The sequence below is a fragment of the Diceros bicornis genome, unplaced genomic scaffold, assembly GCF_020826845.1.
Source record: "Diceros bicornis minor isolate mBicDic1 unplaced genomic scaffold, mDicBic1.mat.cur scaffold_95_ctg1, whole genome shotgun sequence".
Taxonomy (NCBI): domain Eukaryota; kingdom Metazoa; phylum Chordata; class Mammalia; order Perissodactyla; family Rhinocerotidae; genus Diceros; species Diceros bicornis.
The window spans coordinates 1,461,832-1,480,219 of record NW_026691844.1 but is presented as its reverse complement, the minus strand read 5'-3'; the positions used below and the strand labels follow the sequence as shown (position 1 = coordinate 1,480,219).

At 47.3% G+C, this 18,388-nt stretch overlaps 1 pseudogene; it reads right to left on the bottom strand.

Annotated features, from left to right (window-relative positions):
- Positions 1-7,078: 7,078 nt before the first annotated feature.
- LOC131403918 (butyrophilin-like protein 9) overlaps positions 7,079-18,388 on the bottom strand; it is a 48,696-nt pseudogene continuing 37,386 nt past the window's right edge.

Here is an 18,388-nt window from a genome sequence, read left to right as displayed (position 1 = left end):
AGGGTGCTCCAACATATTTCAAAATGGTGGCGTTTCCTCTGTCCCTGCTCATAGCAGGAGGGGATTTTCCTCCAGTCTTCACAGTGAGAACTCAGTGAGGCTCCTGAAGGTAAAACTCAAGAAAGTGTAGGGGTCCCCTGGAGTTTGGAACTCTCCAGCTAGTCCACAATCTGCCTCCAGCAGTTGAAAAACTACAGTTTGTGTTCCTGCTGGTACTGGGTCCACCAGCGGACTTCTCCACTTGGGCTCTGCTCCTGGTAACCTGTGATTCTCTGTAAACACCTCTCTCCAGTGTTCAGGGTAGTTGTCTGCCCTGTGACCTCAATTCTCTGACAGATCTAAGAGGAGATATTGTTTTTTAGTTTATTCAGTTGTTTTCTGTTGTAAGGATGGGAGTGATGCGTCTAAGCTTTTCATGTTGCAGAGCAGAAACCTGAAGTCTAGGTTACCTTTCTACTGTGCCTGAGGTTCTCTCTCATGCTGCCAACAAAGAGACCTAATTCCACTTAAATGACCCATTTCCTTGCATTGACTTGATTTTTTTCATGCTATTGGTCTCTTCTCTTGCTTCTTTGACCTACTGAAAGCAACTTGTCCAGCAAGAAGGTGACAGTTGAAATCGTGGTCAGTACCTGGCCCCACAATGAGGTTGTAAGCTTCCAGGTTACTAGAAGGCAGATGACAGCTGGGCCCCAGCTTGTGTGGGGCTTATCTTGCCAAAACCAGCTCCAGGCTGAGCAAAGACTCCGCCCAGCACCCCCATCCTGCCCAGGTCACCTGCTGCTTCTCTGTTTCCCAGTCCTAGGGCTCTCGCTGACTGTTCTTCTATAAATCCACCCTCCAAGGGAGGTTTGGAGAGCATCCCAGGGAGGCAGCAGCAGTGAGAGATACACAGAGCCCCAGAAATGACATGGTTTTGGACCTTGGTCTACAAAGTCTTCTCCAAATTGTTGCTGGGAAAGAGGAAGACTGTAAGAGTTCCTTGGCCTCATGTGGACTGTGGCAGCCAGTACACAGGGGTCCGGTGGCTGGAAGAAGAGTCCCCCAAGTCTTATCAGCGTGGGGGGGGGTTCCAGGACTGAGTTCCAGGCCAGGACTTTGGAAGTAGGCATCACCACAAGACACGACATGGCCTGAAGTCAGTCCAGAGCTGCTAGTGGAAGAGCCCAGGAAGGAAGCAAGTGGAGTGTTGGGAGTAGGGCGAAGGCTGGGCCCAGGGCCACAGATGCCAAACCAGAGATGCCCATGCTGGAGGAATGCTGGGAGAACACCAGCATCATTAAGTTTGCAATAATTCTTTTAAATAATTTTTGAAAATACTTTAACCTTTAAGAATCAAAATGGCTACATTTGGAACACTATGTATCAGTCAGTTTTTTGACGTTAGAAACTGGTAGGCCATGGTCTTCAAGACAAAAAGCAAGCATTGCTGTCCTTTGAAACAGCTGGTGAATCTCGCGCTGCTGTGTGTGCATGAAAGAACCTGCTTTTATACTTGTATTTTTTGTGTTGAATATCTATTTTTAATTTGCATAATTATGTTTTGATTCTTCATGCTTTCTCATTTTATAGAATTAATTTGCATTGACCATAAGCTATAAATAAAAGAAATAAATGTGTGAAATAAGTGGCTAAAAGAGGAGCGGATTTCCTTTGACGAATGGGGGCGGGGTGGGAAGAAAACTGTAGATGGGGTGGATGTGGGGGTCTCCCAGGCCTTGGGAATGTAATGCTCATGAGAGGCAAGTTCCTGCCCTCCACGGAGAGGAGGGGGGTACTGCCACTCCCCTAAGCCAACCCTAAAAGAACATTAGGTAACTTTGGGGGATACCTGCAAGAAGAGCTTGGCATCTTATTTGATAAGACTGTTGATCTGCCCAAAGGAAAACTGGGGGTTTAGCCCTTGGAGAGAATCTGCCCAGCCCCCCAACAAGGCACACACAACAAGGTGTGAGTTTCCTGTGGGTCAAAGAACATCTGGAAAGCTGGCCATATTGAGCCATTTTGCTGCATCCTTTCTAAGCACGCTGTCTGCTCGGTGACAGGTCCAGCATCACAGGAGCATTGGGGTGTCCTGGAATGAAAAGGCAGAGCAGAGGTTAGGGGTTCAGCCAAACCTGCAGGAACTGAGGAATGGGGAGGACCCAGAGGAGGCTGTGGCTGCACGATGTTTCCCTCATCTCTCTCTCTTGCCTCTGGTGCTGAGGGAACAGCAAGAGCCTGTCAGAGGGAGGAAGGAGAGGTTTCTGGAGGCAGAACAATCCCTCCCCATTGCAGGCCCCCAACCTGTCAGGGGTCAGAACTGGATGTGAGTTCAGTGTTTGCAAACTGGACAGATCATTTAACAATTAAATTTATATGAACACTGTGGGCCCTGCCCAAGATGCTACTGAGGGACAAGAAAGAAGGATGCCACAGAGGCAAGCAAAGGTAGTGATGTGAAAACGCTAAAAGACATAAAAACATGTCATGTCACTACTTCGTAGGAAGACTGTTAAATCAGAAGGTTTCAACTGTACATTTTAAAAAGATTTTTTTGTGATTGTTTCCCATCGACATGAGGCAGAAAGAAAAGAAGCATTGACTTACTTTTTTAATGACAAAAGCAATACATGATCCCTGTAAAAATTTATGTACACCACAAAAATTTACAGTGCCACAGTACCCCATACTTTATTTATCTGGTTTCCTAGTAGCATGTAGGTTGTTTCCAACCTCACCCTGCTGCAGTGAGCAGCCTCAGTAACTTTAGGTACTGGTGTGAATATTTCTGTAGAACAGATTCCGGGATGTGGAACTGTTGGGTCAGGAATGTTCACATTTATAAATTGGTTGACATTACCAAAATTGACCTCAATATGGCTGCACCAATTTAGAAGCCTGGCAAAAATGTGTGGGAGTGCCTAATTCATGGGAATGTTTGTCTTCTCATGTAAGATTCCTGTGTGGCCAATGATGACTTGACTTGCACCTGCAGTGGAGGTTGAGGTCCTCTCTCAGCCTTTGTGAGTTAGTGTCCCCAGGCTGCCTCAAGCAGGAGAAGCCTCACAAGCAGACTCATCACAGGTGTGTTTGTTCACTGGACTGGGATCCACCCATAAGTGCTGGGTTCACCGGTTCCCAGTCTTGAGGGATAACGGCATGGAAAATGTGAACAGTAGGGAGGACTAAATATATCATGCCCTGTTTTTAGAAACTTGCAAAAGGGTCATGGGACATGGGCTGGAAGGAGATGGGTGTCTACTCTGAATGTTCTGGCCTCCTGAATGGCCTCCAGCACAGTCTTTGTGGCTCACAAAACATGTAGCTGAATGTCTAAGATCCCTTCCAATTTAAGGCCAGGCGTCCCATCATTTAAAATGTGCTGATGGAGCTACTGGTCATTTAAAAATGATTTAATGTTGCCTTTTGTATCAGCTATACGTTTTCTTTTCTCTTTTTCTTTTCCTTTCTTTCTTTTTTTTTTTTTTTTTGTGAGGAAGATCAGCCCTGAGCTAACATCCATGCCAATCCTCCTCTTTTTGCTGAGGAAGACCGGTTCTGAGCTAACATCTATTGCCAATCCTCCTCCTTCCCCCCACCGCAAAGCCCCAGTAGATAGTTGTATGTCGTAGTTGTACATCCTGCTAGTTGTTGTATGTGGGACGCCACCTCAGCATGGCCGGACAAGCGGTGAGTCGGTGTGCGCCCGGGATCCGAACCCGGGCCGCCAGTAGCGGAGCACGCGTACTTAACTGCTAAGCCCCGGGGCCAGCCCCTGCTTTTCTTATTTAATGCACAAAAATGATCTCAAAGGAATAGATAATGGTCGCATACAGTCAAGGAACATATCTTTAATGTTATCACAAAAACATTTGTGAGTAGGATCCCAAAATATTTGCAAACTAATGCAAATCATTACAGAAAATGAAACTTCATTTTTCTGAATATCATACACAATATGTTAATAAGGCTATAATTCTATCATAACAGGTGGCCAAGCATACTTTCCTAAGTTCAAAAATGCATTTATTTGATTTGTTAGAGAAACAAATCACAATAGATGGCCCAATGCCCTGTTTGGAATTGTATAAAACGAGTCCTGTGCGGGAGCTGGTGTCTTCCGAGAGCCAACCATGTGCATCTCCTTCCAACTCCACTAGCAATGTCACATTGGCAGCCAGAGGTCAGCCACGGTGGGACTACTTACACCATGGAAATCAGCAAATGCTACAGACTTTTTCCCCCAGACAACCAGTTATTAAACATTTTCCAGACACCACTGCATTCCTTTATCATTCTCTTTATATATTACTATATTTTGGAATGAACCATTTGAGAATAAGTTACAAACATCAGGTCCCATTACTCCTTAATACTTTTTTTGTGTGTGTGTGAGGAAGATCAGTCCTGAGATAACATCTGTTGCCAATCCTCCTGTTTTTGCTGAGGAAGATTGCCTCGGGCTAACATCTGTGCCCATCCTCCTCCACTTTATATGGGACGCCAACACAGCATGGCTTGACAAGCAGTGCGCCAGTGCGCGCCCAGGATCCTAACCTGCAAACCTCGGGCCACCGAAGCGGAGCGTGCGCACTTAACCATTGCACCACCGGGCCAGCCCATTACTCCTGAAGAGTGTATTTTCTTAAAACAAGGGCATTCTCCTACATCAAAATCAGGAAGTTAACATTTGTCCAATATTACTATCTGATCCACAGCCATTTTTTAAAATGTCTCTTTTTCTCCAAATAATGTCTTCTATAGGTCTAGGGTCCCACCCAGGGTCACCTGTTGTGTTTACCATCACCTGTTGTGTTTACTCTTTCGTCTCCTTCAATCTGAAATAATTCCTTAACCTTGCCTTTATTTTCTATGACCTTGACATTTTTGAAGAGTATCAGTCAGTTTGTCTGATGTTTCCTCATGATTTATGAATGTTGGGGGCAGGAATACCTCAAAAGTGATGCTGCTGTGTTTTTTTCACCGCATTGTATCAGGAGGCACATAGTATAAATTTATGTCATATCTGGTAATGTTAACTTTCATCACTTGGTTAATATGGTGTCTGCCAGACTCCTCCACTATAAAGTTGATTGATAAGTGTTTTGTACTTCTAAATTAATAAGTAAGTAATTAGTATTTTGTGGGGAAATATTTCAGACCTCTATTGTAGGGTAGAGCTTTCTCTTCTCCTTCATTTATTCATTCATTTATTTATGTATATCAGTGTAGATATAGATACTCTTGGATTCCTATTTTCCTTAATCTGTAACCACCATTAATTATTTGATGTTCAAATTTGGCCAGTGGGAGTCCTTTAAAGCTGACTTTTCTGTACAATTGGCATCTCCCCATCATTCCTTGAACATTTCCTTACTTTCTGGTAGAGGATGTTGGAGACTCATTCCGGTATGTTTTTTTCAACACCACCAAGCTATTAACTCAATTCTGACACCATCTACCTAGAGATAGTGTCAGATCCGACAGGTGAAGGGCTCAGTCCTACAAGATTGCCCCCACTTCACACACCAACTGCAAGTCCAGGTTGTTACCTGTGCTTTTGACCAATGCATGATAAATCAGAGGTTTCCACAATCCACTCCTTGGGTTCAATTAATTTGCTAGAGCAGCTCACAGAACTCATAGAAACAGTTTACTTACTAGAGTACTGGTTTATTATAAAAGGATATAACTCAGGAACAGCCAGATGGAAGAGATGCATAGGGCTAGGCATGTGGGATGGGGTGCAGAGCTTCCCTACTCTCTCCAAATGCCACTCTCCCTGCATCTCCAAGTGGTCACCAACCTGGAATCTCCTCTAACCCACTCCTTTTGGGTTTTACGGAGGTCTTATTACATAGGCATGATTGATTAAATCATTGGCCATCAGAGATTGAACTCCATCTCCAGCCCCTCACCCCTCCAGGGGAGGGGAGTGGGGCTAAATTACAACCCTCTAATCACATAGTTGCTTCCCCTGGCAACCAGCCCCATCCTTAGGGACTTTTCAGAAGTTATGGCATAATTTAAACTCGGGTGTGGTTGAAAGGGGCTTGTTATGAATATGAAAAGACACCCTTACCACATAGGAAATTCCAAGGGTTTTGGGAGCTCTGTTCCAGAACTTAGGTTGAAGATTAAATATATATTTCTTATTATAAATGAGAATATCACACCCATCTTTTCTCTGACCCAGCCCTGGAGTCCTTCATTTCTGTAAGGAGCCTTGGTTCCTTTCAGTGGAAAATAATACTAAAAACCAAGTTCTGGGCGCTAGGAGTGCTCATTGGTACAGGGGTATTGTTTCTAAGCTCTCAAAGCAGCTAGAGCTAGGAATCATCTGTATGCACACATATCCAACTCCCTATCTATTTATCTATCATGCACCATCTATCTACCTATCTATCAATCATCTAGCTATCTATCATGTGTGTGTTCCATCTATCTATACAAAGTAAAAACGACAAGGTCACAGAGTTATTCTTTCATTCTCTCCTTTCCCGTCTGTATTTTTTGTAATTTCCTTTCTCTGACAGAGAAACTTGACTCTCAGCACGCCTGGTGAATTTTCTTATTTGCTTGTTGAGCAATTCTTGTCATTCTTTACTTTAATGTTCAGATTGCCCCACAATTGATGAGTCGGAGCCTCTTCAGCCCAGCCTCTCTGTCCTCTTGCTAGACCCCATCAGTTATGAGCACATCTGTGCTTTCTGGCACCAGATGCTCCAGATGCACACCGTGCTTTCTCTGCCCCAGCCCCGGGATCAGCTTTCTCCAAGTTCATTTTAGTGGGGACTGACATTTAAGACTAGGATCTGAGCCCTAGATGAACTCACTGCTTAAGAAGTGACATTGCTTCTAGATGTTTGTAGAGCTAGAAAATATATACAAAAAATATACAAATTAACTGATACCTCTAATCCAATCCAATCAGGTTTCTCCCTTTTCCCCCCATCCCAGTTTCCTTCTCCATCTTCCACAGGAACACCCCGGGTCCTGGCAACATCAATCTATTTTTCCTCTATTGTTCATTCCTACCATACACACAAACAAGCCTTGGAACTGCCTCTTTTTCTTAAAGAAGGTCATACACACACACACACGTCGACATGCACACAGGCGCCTCTGCCCCCCTGCTGCGCTGAAGTCTTTAGCTTTTGCTGTCATTTTGGCGGGACACTCGGGTGGTGCACTAGGTCACTCTAGACAAAGCGGGAGAGCCAAGCGCTGGCCGGGCGTCGAGGAAGCTGCCCAGGACCCAGCCCTGCGGCCGCGAGAGCGCGTCACCACAGCCCCAGGGCGGGGTCTGAGGGCTCATAAGGCTGTAACCACGTGCCACTGTCGTCCTCTTCGGGGACACGTATCCCTCTAACCGGCAACGGGCAGATGGTGAGGGGATCCGGGTGTTCACCGCCATCGTGGCCTCTGGGCCTGAAATATGCGCAGAGCGAGCCCGAGAAGCTGTCTGTGAAAGTGAGATGTGGGAGCTGTCGGACACACTGAAGGAGGAGAGCCGCCCCGCCTCGCAGTCCAGGAAGACACCCGCGCGCCGGGGCGGCACGCGCAGGGTGAGCGCCACGCGGTGGGGTCCAGGACAAAGTACTCGCAGCGGTTCCACAGCCCCATCACCAGTAGCCGCTGGCCGGACTCAGGCGCGCCGGCCCCGCGCGCGGCCCCGCGGCCAGACGCGCGCCCAGGAAGCAGCGGCCGCGCCGGCCCACGTGCACCTCCCAGTAGCGGCGGCCGGCAGAGCAGCGCTCACGGCTTAGCGCGCACGTCTGCTCCGAGAGCCGCTGCAGACCGCCCGGCTCAGCGGCCAGGCCCGGGGCCGCCGCGCGGGAGGACACGCTCTTGCCATCCTCAGAGACCTCCAGGCTGGGATGCGCCGAGGCCGGATCCAGGGTCACGTCCACTGCGCAGAGGCGTGGGGTTAGTGCCCACAGAGGACGGTTCTGGGCCCCACCTGTCCCCTCCCCTGACAAGCAAACCTCTGATTCTCCTGGTAGAGCAATCCGTGGAATCCTCACATGCACCCCTACCCCAAACACCCCCTGGGGCTGAACTGGCCTGCAAGTCACTGCCCAGCATTTGAAAGTGTTAAGAGGAATCCTATTTCCTGCCCAGACAGGAAGGTTCTTCAATTCCATACTAGGTGCCATGGAGAGCAGAGATAGCAAACAAGGTAGATTCGTGGGGATAGAGGCGGGCTCACTTCCCCAAGTTCTGGTCAAGGAGGAGCTCAGGGCTGGTTCTAGTCCTGGCTGGTGCCACCACCCTGTGTGACCTGGAGATCACCACGTGAGCTCTGGGCCTCGGTTTTATGGCAATATTAGGATTTTAAAACTGAAAGAGACTGCTGAGGTTATCTAGTCCAGTGCCAGGTAGTCCAACACCCCATCCCCCAAAACACACCCATCTGATGGATGGGAACCCCAGGGATCCTTCAGTCAGATGAGAGGTTCCTCACAAACTCTGTATTCTTTCCTGCAAACAGGCCCTGGTAGCAGCCTTCCGACCAGATGGAAACAAACCTAGTGTACTAAAACCCAGAAAGCAATATGCGTGCCTGTGGGAGCCTGTGAGTGCAATCACATGCACGCGAGCAATGCGTGTATGTGTAAATGTGTGCACACGCAGAAATATGTGTCATGTTGTGTGTCTGTGTGTGCAGGCCCCATACTTGGCTCTGGACAGGCCCTCTAATCTCAGATCTTTCCACCTCCCTTCTGTCTAAGTCACAGTTCCTTGGCTTCAGTTACCTGCAGATTGTTGGGCTGCTCTCCACTCTGAAACCAAACAGAGAAGAAAAAGCAGGTCAGAGATCTGAGTCAGGAACTCTGGAACCTCGAGGAGGCTCAAGATGCATGAGGGGTGCCTGCAAACTGAATAACCCCATTCTCACCATGACAGTTGGTTTGGATCCAGGCGGGTCTGGGCCCACCATGGAATTTTCCCGGGTATTTGGGATTGGGTAGGGGGCGCATTTCAGTGCTGGGTTATACCAAGGCTGCACACAGGCTGAAGTTGTGCTGGGCAAAGCAGGAGAACACAGCATGTGGGCAAAGAGAACCAATACATGCGGCTGGGATGCCCTGAAGGACAGAAATGAAGCCTCAGCTCTGACCAGTTCAGTCCCCAGGAGACTCAGCTGAGCATGGCTCCAGTCTTAAGATGTCCTTTAGATATCTTGTCTTGCCTCCTTCCTAACGTGAGCCATTCTAAGTGAATTTCTGTTTCATTTTATCTTGTTCTGTGTTGGGGCCGGCCCCGTGGCTTAGCGGTTAAGTGCGCGCGCTCGGCTGCTGGCGGCGGGGGTTCGGATCCCGGGCGCGCACCGATGCACTGCTTCTCCGGTCATGCTGAGGCCGCGTCCCACATACAGCAACTAGAAGGATGTGCAGCTATGACATACAACTATCTACTGGGGCTTTGGGGGAAAAATAAATAAATAAAAAAATTTATCTTGTTCTGTGTTACAATAGAGAGATCACCAAGTTGTAAAATATAGTCATGCACCACACAATGTTTTGGTCAATGAGAAACCGCATATATGACGGTGGTCCCAAAAGATTAGTACCATATGGCTTAGGTGTGTAGTAGGCTATACCATCTAGATTTGTGTAAATATACTCTACGATGTTCACACAATGACAAAATCACCTAATGAGGCATTTCTCAGAATGTATCCCTGTTGTTAAGCAACATGTAGCAAAAGCAATAGAAGATCTTTTCAGAGCTCCATAAATTTACAGCAAGGCCTTCCAACCCTGCTTTTGCATCAGAATAACCAGTAGACTTTAAAAACATATAGCCCTTGCACAGAATAACTCAATTCTATAAAGATACTGATTCTCCCTAACTTTATCTATAAATTCAAAGCAATTCCATGTAAAACTACATTTAGATTTTTTTTAGGAACTTCATAAATTTATCCTAAAAGTTCTATTTTAAGGAGGTCCATTAACCTTAAAAAGAAAGCGGAAATGGAGGACAACTTGTACTTGCAGGTACTATAAAAACCACACCAATACAAACAATGCAGTGCTAGGTGCCCAATGGACAGACTCTTCTCGACATGGGAACCGAGTATGCACTGAAGGTGACCCCACATCAGTGGGGGGATCACAGATGGCAGAGCAGCTGGCTTTGGGAAAACTGACTCACCATATGGAGAAAAATCACTGGAGTCTCACCTAACACCAAATAAAATGGTGAATTTCAGATGGATTAAAGACCTACACATAACACACATAAAGTGAATAAAAGAAAGTGTAAGAGAATATCTTTGTGACCTAAGAGTGAGGAAGCTCCTCTTCAACAAAACATCAAAAACACAGGGTACAAATTTGATGAATTAGATTTTATCGAAATTAATGATTTCTTTTCAATAAGGGGCAACACAGACAAAGCAAATAGCAGATAACAGAATAGAAGAAGGAATTCACAATGTTTAATATCAATGAGGGATTAATATCCTATATATATATATATATATATATATATATATAAAAGAACTCATGTGAATCAATAAGAAAGAGACAGCATCCCATAGGAAAAAAGGGCAAAGGCCACAAACTGGCAATTTTCAGAAAACGAAGCCCCAAAACTAGCATGTAAAGAGAGGTCCAGACTTCTTAGTGTTCAGAGGAGTGCAGACTAAAAGCACAACGAGAAATCACTCATCCTCATTGACTGGCTAACTTAGAAAGCAGGCTCATGTGGCATGTGGGCATGTGGAGCCTCAAGGCACTGCCAATGGCAGGATAATGGTGCTGCCTTCAGAGGGTCCCTCTACCCCACTTGTGACACATCCCCCATGGGCCACCAACTCCCCTCCTGGGCATACATCCCAGAGAAATCTCCACACACAGCCAGAAGACTACACAGTTGAGGCTACTCATTCAGCGTTGTTTGTGGTGGTGTGGAGTGAGAGGCAGGCTTGAGTCTCCAGGAGAGTGGCTGGCTAAAATGGGTGCTCTGCAGCAGGAAGGAAAAACAGATCAGATGTACATGTGGAGGAAGGTAAAACACAGTGATGAGTGAGAAAAGCAAGGAACAGCATGAGACTATAAATGTTATTTACAGAAACTAAAATGTATGTGCACAAAACAGCAATTCACGTTTTACAAGAATACAGTCATGCATCACTTAACCATGGGGATACGTTCTGAGAAATGCGTCATTAGATGATTTCATCATTGTGTGAACATCATAGCTTGTACACAAACCTAGATGGTACAGCCTACTACACACCTAGGCTGTCTGGTACTAATCTTAAGGGACCACCATCCTATACGCGGTCCATCGTTGACCACCGAAACGTCATTATGTGGTGCATGACTGTATATACAAAATAAAGATACACATTAGACTGTATGCTGTATGGGGGGAAAGGAGGAAGGTACAGGGAGAAATAGTTACATACAGGGTAACATGCCCACTCCAGACCCATGAGTCAGAGTCTTTGAGAGTGGGCACCAGGAATCTAGATGACTCTGATGTGCAACCAGGATTGGCACCAACGATTTACAGTATGCTTACACCTCAGGACAATATCAAAGTAAATGCAGAAGTAAAACTCAGATATAACCTCTACCAAGTGACATAGATTAATATATGCCATGTGGCTGTGGAATAAACCAGAATGAAGCATGTTTGGTTAATCATAGCAATGACTGGGATGCTGAGATGTAAAGTGGACAGTGGGAGGGACATGAGCTTCACTCACCGGCCTGGCCTTCAGCTCTTCTCCAGTCTGAAGCAGCCAAGGGAAAATGGAATTAGAACACCAGGTCCCTGCAGCTTCCCTGCTCACATGATGCATTTTGCACCCACCCCTGCCCCTCTCCCCTTTCTCCTGCCACCCATACAGCCAGCAGGTTTCCAGCCTGGGCATCATACCTAGTTGGGAGATGAGAAGAACACACATGGATACCCAGATGCTAAAGAAGAAATAGTTCTAAGAACGGTCGCTTACCAAGTTCTGTCTGAAGCTTCCCTGTAAGCAAAACGCAGGGAAAACATCAGCCTGGGGATGAATGGAGACGCCTTCCCAAGGCAGTAAGGCCACTGGGAACCACTACTCACCCCAACCCCATCCTTGTCTCTGCATCACCCTAAAAAAAGAAGCCCATCTGCGGGATTCTTACGCCTCATCCTACTCCTTGCTCTAAAGCAGAGATCTGCACAGGCCCAGAAGGGACAACACTCTTGGTACTCAGGAGCCTCTTCCCAGGGCTCATGGCTGAAGGGGCTACTGCTCTTTTGCCCTGAAATCACATGCTTTCCTGGGGAGGAGGTCCTGCAGGAGCCTCAGCGCGGCTTCCTGGGTACATTATTTAAAGGACTGGGAGGACATCACACACAATTATTTCCCCTGGCCAGATACCAAGACTGATATTTTGCCATTAGAAACGCATTCCTTTGATTTTTTCATGCTAGGTCTTTTTTTTTTTTTCCTGAGGAAGATTGGCCCTGAGCTAACATCTGTGCCAGTCTTCCTCTTTTTTGTATGTGGGTTGCTGCCACAGCATGGCTGACCAGTGGTGTAGGTCCACACTGGGAACTGAACCCTCGAACCCTGCCAACCTAGGCCACCAAAGCAAAGCAGGCCAAGCTTAACCACTACACCACCGGCCGGCCCCCCAGGTCCTCTTTTAAAACTAAATGCTCCTGGGAAAGGCAACACCATACACTAATTCCAACTACAGTGTTAATGACTTATTATAGTTGGTTTTTTTGGGTTTCCTTTTTCCCCTTCAGGACTGGGTAGGCTGCAAGACAAACTTCTCCAACCTCACAATTTTGTCTGGAGTTTTACTGGAGCCGGCAAGGTGGTTCTTTAGGTCTTCCCCCTACCCATAGCGGCCTTCTCCATTCCCCTTCCTTTGGATTCACTCTCCCCTCCTCTGTACACACACACACACACACACACACACACACACACGCACCATGGTTTCAAGGTGCTAAGTCCCTGTAGGTAGAAAAATGAATCTGATAATTCACTCCACTTTGGTGCAAATTAAAGGCGTTCCTTGCCAGTGGCACTTGTATTCAAGAGAAGGACATTCCAGGACGATGAACAGGAGGGAGTAGGCGTGTAATTGTAACTGAAGCGTATAGTTTGCAGGGGAGGGGCTGGCAGGGTCTGTCCACAGGGTCTCAGGCCAGACCTCCTTGGCAGCTGTGCTCCAGGCTGGGAGGGGAGAGGTGGGAGGCACAGAGGGATGGGTCGCTGCCATCCATCGCTCTTCAAAGGGAGCCTAAACTCATTGAACTATTTCTTCCACTGTGCGCAAGCAGGGTTACCCCACTAGCCCGCAGGCCAGCACCGTGTGCGCGGCACCCAGAGCTTACCCAGTTCCGCTGTGAGTTTCCCTGGAGAAGAAATGAAGAAAAGAGGGAAATCTCGACGATGAACACCGAAGCCTCGTTTCCCCAAAGTGCACGGCCTCGGGCCCCGGCGTTCTGGGGAGCAGGCTGGGGTGGACGCGAGGGAGGGGCGGGCCCCGAGGCTGAGGAAGCGGAAGAGCACCCCTCGGCCGCCCCCTATCTGCCCTGCCCGAGGGTCTGCAGTACCGGCCTTCTGGACCCACCGCCCTCCCTTCTGCTGTCAGGGCTGGGAGCGAAGAGCGCGCCTCTCCCTTGGTTACCTTTGTCCTTCTCCGCCTGCTCCTTCAGCTTTTCTGCCAGGAGGAAGAAAGGGGAGAGGACGTGAGTGCGCGCTCCCGCCTGTCCCCTCCCGCCTCAGCCCCGCCCGCGGGGGGACGGCGCCCCCACCGCCCCTCCCGGCAGGGCCGCCTGGTGGCTCGGGCCCTCCGCTGCTGGCGAGAGAGGTGCAGCGCCAGCGCCCTGGGCAGAGCCGGGAGGAGCGGCAGCGCCGCCAGAGTCCCGAGGAAAGCTCTCTTCCAGGGGGAGGTTCCGGGTGAAAACACGTCTGGAAAACACCCCACAGGGAGTTGTCCCGATTTAGGCGCCACGAAGACACTAAGTGACGACACTGTTCCGGCCCCTGCGTGCCGGAAAACCTTCCGAGGGACCTGTTGGCGCATTCAACCCCCTTGGCCCCACGGAAGCCATCTGTAAAGTGGGACTGGGACCTGCTCTCGAGGGGTGGATCCCGAGGAAGAGCGGCGAACTTGAAGCTGCTCGGCGGAAAGGGGGAAGTGCTGCCAACTGCAGGACGTGCAAGGACAGGGGCTGAGCGGCCGCCCACTCCCCTGGCTTGACGCCCCTGCGACCAGCGCCCTGGCCTCCTCCGCTTCTACTCTCGCCCTGCACCTGAAGATCAGGAGAATCCGAGGCGTGTTGTTGATATCTGGAGCCCAGTGAATTATTGCTCTCTACCCTCACCATGGAATCCACAAGTCATCCGCCTGCTCCTTGCAAATACCTGGCTTCTACTTTTCTTCACACCGTTGGAAGAACTGATAGCAAAGCCCCTCTGTCCTCTCCAGGCTCCCTGGGGAGGATCAGCCCAGAGGCAGGATGTGGCTCAGGGCAGATCCACAGTGGCTACACAGTAAAGAGACAGGTGCAAAAATGGAGAGTAACCCTTTAGAAATTCTTGTGGCATTTTAAGATAATAATTTTGTGTCTATTGAAGACAATTATAAAAAATTGGTGCTTTTATCTCAGTGGTCTTTTTAAAAAATATATTTTCCTTTTTTAGTGTGGTAAAATATACATAACATAAAAACTACCATCTTAACCATTTTTAAGCTTACAGTTCAGTGGCATTAAGTACATTCACATTATGCATCCATCACCATCAGAACTTTTTTCATTTTCCGAAACTGAAACTCTGTCCCCATTAGACTGTAACTCCCCATTCCTTCCTCCCCCAGCCCCTGGTAACTTCTCTTCTTTCTGTCTCTATGAATTGACTGTTCTAGGTGCCTCATATAAGTGGAATTATACAGTATTTGTCCTTTTGTGTCTTATTTCACTTAGCACAACATATTCTTTTGTTTTTAATTTTATTTTTCTAGCAATGCATTTTTATTGTATTGTACAGAAGTATTGGGCCACAATGGATTGGTCTTTCACCACAAATGGTTTGCAAAGCACTGATCTAAGAGTTAAGAGCTAGGGCTCAGGGTCAGATGCCACCCTGACCTGAAATCTCAACATTGTCCCTCTGTCCAGCCTCTCCTGCCTCCTCCCTGCTCCTCCAATAGCCACCCACATTCCCATCCCAGGACCTTTGCACTTGCCATTCCCTCTACCTGAATGACCTCCTTGCAGATATCTGTGTGACTCACACCCTTTCTACAGGATAAACACAAATCTAAGAAGGAAAAAAACGGATTTTCTCTGGTGCAAAAAGGGAAAGATACTCCCCCTTTCCCTTTTCTTAGAGTATTTCCTTTAAAAAACTTGTAAATCCTTTCTCTACCCCTTTGAGATTGTATGTAAATCCTTTTGAAAGCTGAATTAGCCTCTGGCCAGCACAAGCTAGAATTTTTTTTTTTTTTTTTTTTTTTTAAGGAGCTCAGAGCCATTTCTTTGGAATGTAAACATCCCAGGAGAAAGTGTCCCTAGCTCCATGCCATAAGTTTTACTTCCTAGCCAGGTTCCAAGTTGTAACTACTGTGCTTGTCATAGAGATGTAAGGTGTTTTATTTTTCCTTTGGATAAAAACAATTAGCTAACACAGATGGCCACTCCAATTACTAGGTGAATTTCAGATGAACTATGTGTAACACATGGTGTTGTCAAGTCCTCTTCCCTGAGGTCAAGTTATCGCTTATAAGGGTGAGGTTTCTTTCTTATGATAATGTAACTATTGATTTGGACCAATGTGAAAAATGGCTCATAGGTTAGGTTTATCCTCAAGATTTAACATGCCCTGGGCGTCCTGGATGATGGCTTCCGTCTCTGGAGGCAGGCACTGTCCCTGATGGTCTCTCCATTGAGCCTTGGGCTTGGGGTACCAGCCACTGGAGCTGCACCTCAGCTGAATGCCTCCCTCCTTGAAGCCCTCAAGGGAGATATGAGGGTCTGAGCCCAGCCCTGGGAGAGGCAGGAGGAGTGGGAAAGATCAGGCTCCTTCCCAGAACTTGTACGTGAAGTTCATGCCACTACTCAGCATTTGCAGTCACCGTAAGGCATCACAAACTGTGACTGCTCTTAACACACATGTGGGCTCACAGCCCCCACTCGTGGACTATAATAACAGTCTAAATCAGTTGTGCTGTGTGGGACATGGGGACAGTACTACCCTTGAGGGGCATTTGGAAATATGAGGGGGGCCATTTGGCAGGGAAGGACTACTGGCATTTAGTCATATTATGCATGGGACAGTCCCTTAGAATGAAGAATAGCCTCACCCCAAATTTCAATAGCTTGTTTTCTGTCTCTTAGATCCCACCAGAGCTCAAGGGCTTGTGTCATATGCATTCCTTTATCTCCCCATCCTTGTGGAGTTAGCCTTCTATTTTGAATTTGCAAAACATTAATATGGTTTAAACATCACCACTGTAAAAAATGTATATCAAGACAGCCCCAGACCGTTCTCCATCTTTTCATCCCAATGCACCCCCCTTCTTAAGGCAGCAGTTTCGTTCGTTTTTAGTTTATCCTTCCTGTGTTTCTTTTGTGCAATGTTTCTCCATCATCCTTACACAAAAGTGTACATGCTAGAGAACCTCTTTTGCAATTTGCTTTTTTGTCTTAACAACATCTTAGAAATCACTCCACACTGGTTCATGGAGCCCCTCCTCATTTTTCCAGCTGCACAGCATGACTCACTCCATTGTGTGATGGACCATACTCAGCGCCTGTGCCTGGACATTTCAGTCATTTTCACTGTTTAACAATTACAAATAAGGCTACAAAGTGAAACTTATACATCCTCCTCTTTCACATTGGAGGTGTGGGAGGTGTATGTTCAGCGGAAACTCCTAGAGGTGGGACTGCTGTCCAGAGGGTGGATGCACAGACAGTCCTGTTAGCTATTGCCAAACTCCCCGGCACCAGAGCGTCTGATCTTTGAACTCTGTCCATGTCTTCAGAGCAGAGGGCCTACTTCCCAACAGCTCCACCAAAATGTGTGGTCCAGCTGTTGAATTTTTGCCAATCTGATAAGTAAAATAACTGCGTCTCAGCTTTGATTTGCCTTTCCTTCATTATGAGTAAAAGTGATCATCTTTTCATGTGTTTAGGGGCCATTTGTGTATCTTTTTTATGAACAATTCTTTTGTTCGTTTTCTAATGAATCTTTCTTTTTAATCTTTTTTTTTTTAATTAGAGATATTTTTCCTTTTCACTGTGACTCTCTACTCCTGAGCAAAGCAGTTCTATCCAAATGGACCCCTCCTCCCTCTTCCCTGCTGGGGCTTGCCCGGGTCACGCACCTGCTACCTCCGCTCCCAGACCGCTACCCCAGAGAAGTCGCTGGAGAAGAACTGGCACCCATATGGGCCCTGGTCTGCGGGGACGACGCCGCGGAGCTGCAGGATCACGCTGCCATCGGCGATCTCGTCCGTGACGAGTTGGGTCCTGTTCTGGAACTGCGCCATCTGCCGACCGTGGAGCTCCTGCCCGTCCTGGTACAGGTGCACCACGTCGGAGGGGCCGCTCCGGAACCAGCGGATCTCCATGTGCTGGGCGTCCAGGTACGGCGACAGGTGGCACGAGAACTCCACCTCCTCCCCGACAAGCGCCAGGATGGATTCCTCGGGGCCTACCACCTTGACCTCCTCATCGAGCGCCTCTAGGACGAGAAGCCAGAACAACGGACAAAATCAGCCCTCCTCAAACATGTTTTTATCACGCCCCTTTGCAGCTCAGGAATTGACAGCAAACCCTTCAAATGAGGAAGATGAGACACACTACAGGACGACTGGTTCGGTTTCTTGAACAAGTAATTGTCATGGAAAATGTGAATGTGCCAGATTAAGAAATACACAAGGCACTTTACAAACAGATACAATGTGTGGTATTGGACTGGTTATTGGTTTGACCCAACCAGCTGCAAATGCTACTTTGGGGACAATTATATAAAAGTGGCCAGGGCATTCGATGAAATGGAATCTTTGACCAAAAAAACCAAATGTCAAAAAAATGTTACTATTCTCTTATTTGACTAAAAAAATACATATTTGCATAAATGTGCAGAGAAAAAGATCTGAAAGGAGATATACCAAATTGTTGATGGTGGTAACTTCTGCATAATGGGAATAGATGTTTTCTTATTTTTCCTTTGTCTGATTTCCTAATTTTTGTATAATGCATAAGTACAGCTTCTGTGATAACAAAGGGTATCAGAAATAATCTGTGGGCTCCCTGCCTCAGGGGTTTTCCTATCTAAAGGCTAAATCCTGCCTTGGGGAGTTCTGTTTATGAGGATCTTTCATTTGGTCGTCGTCTTCGATGGTGTCTCCATGTGGCCCCGCTACTCCCC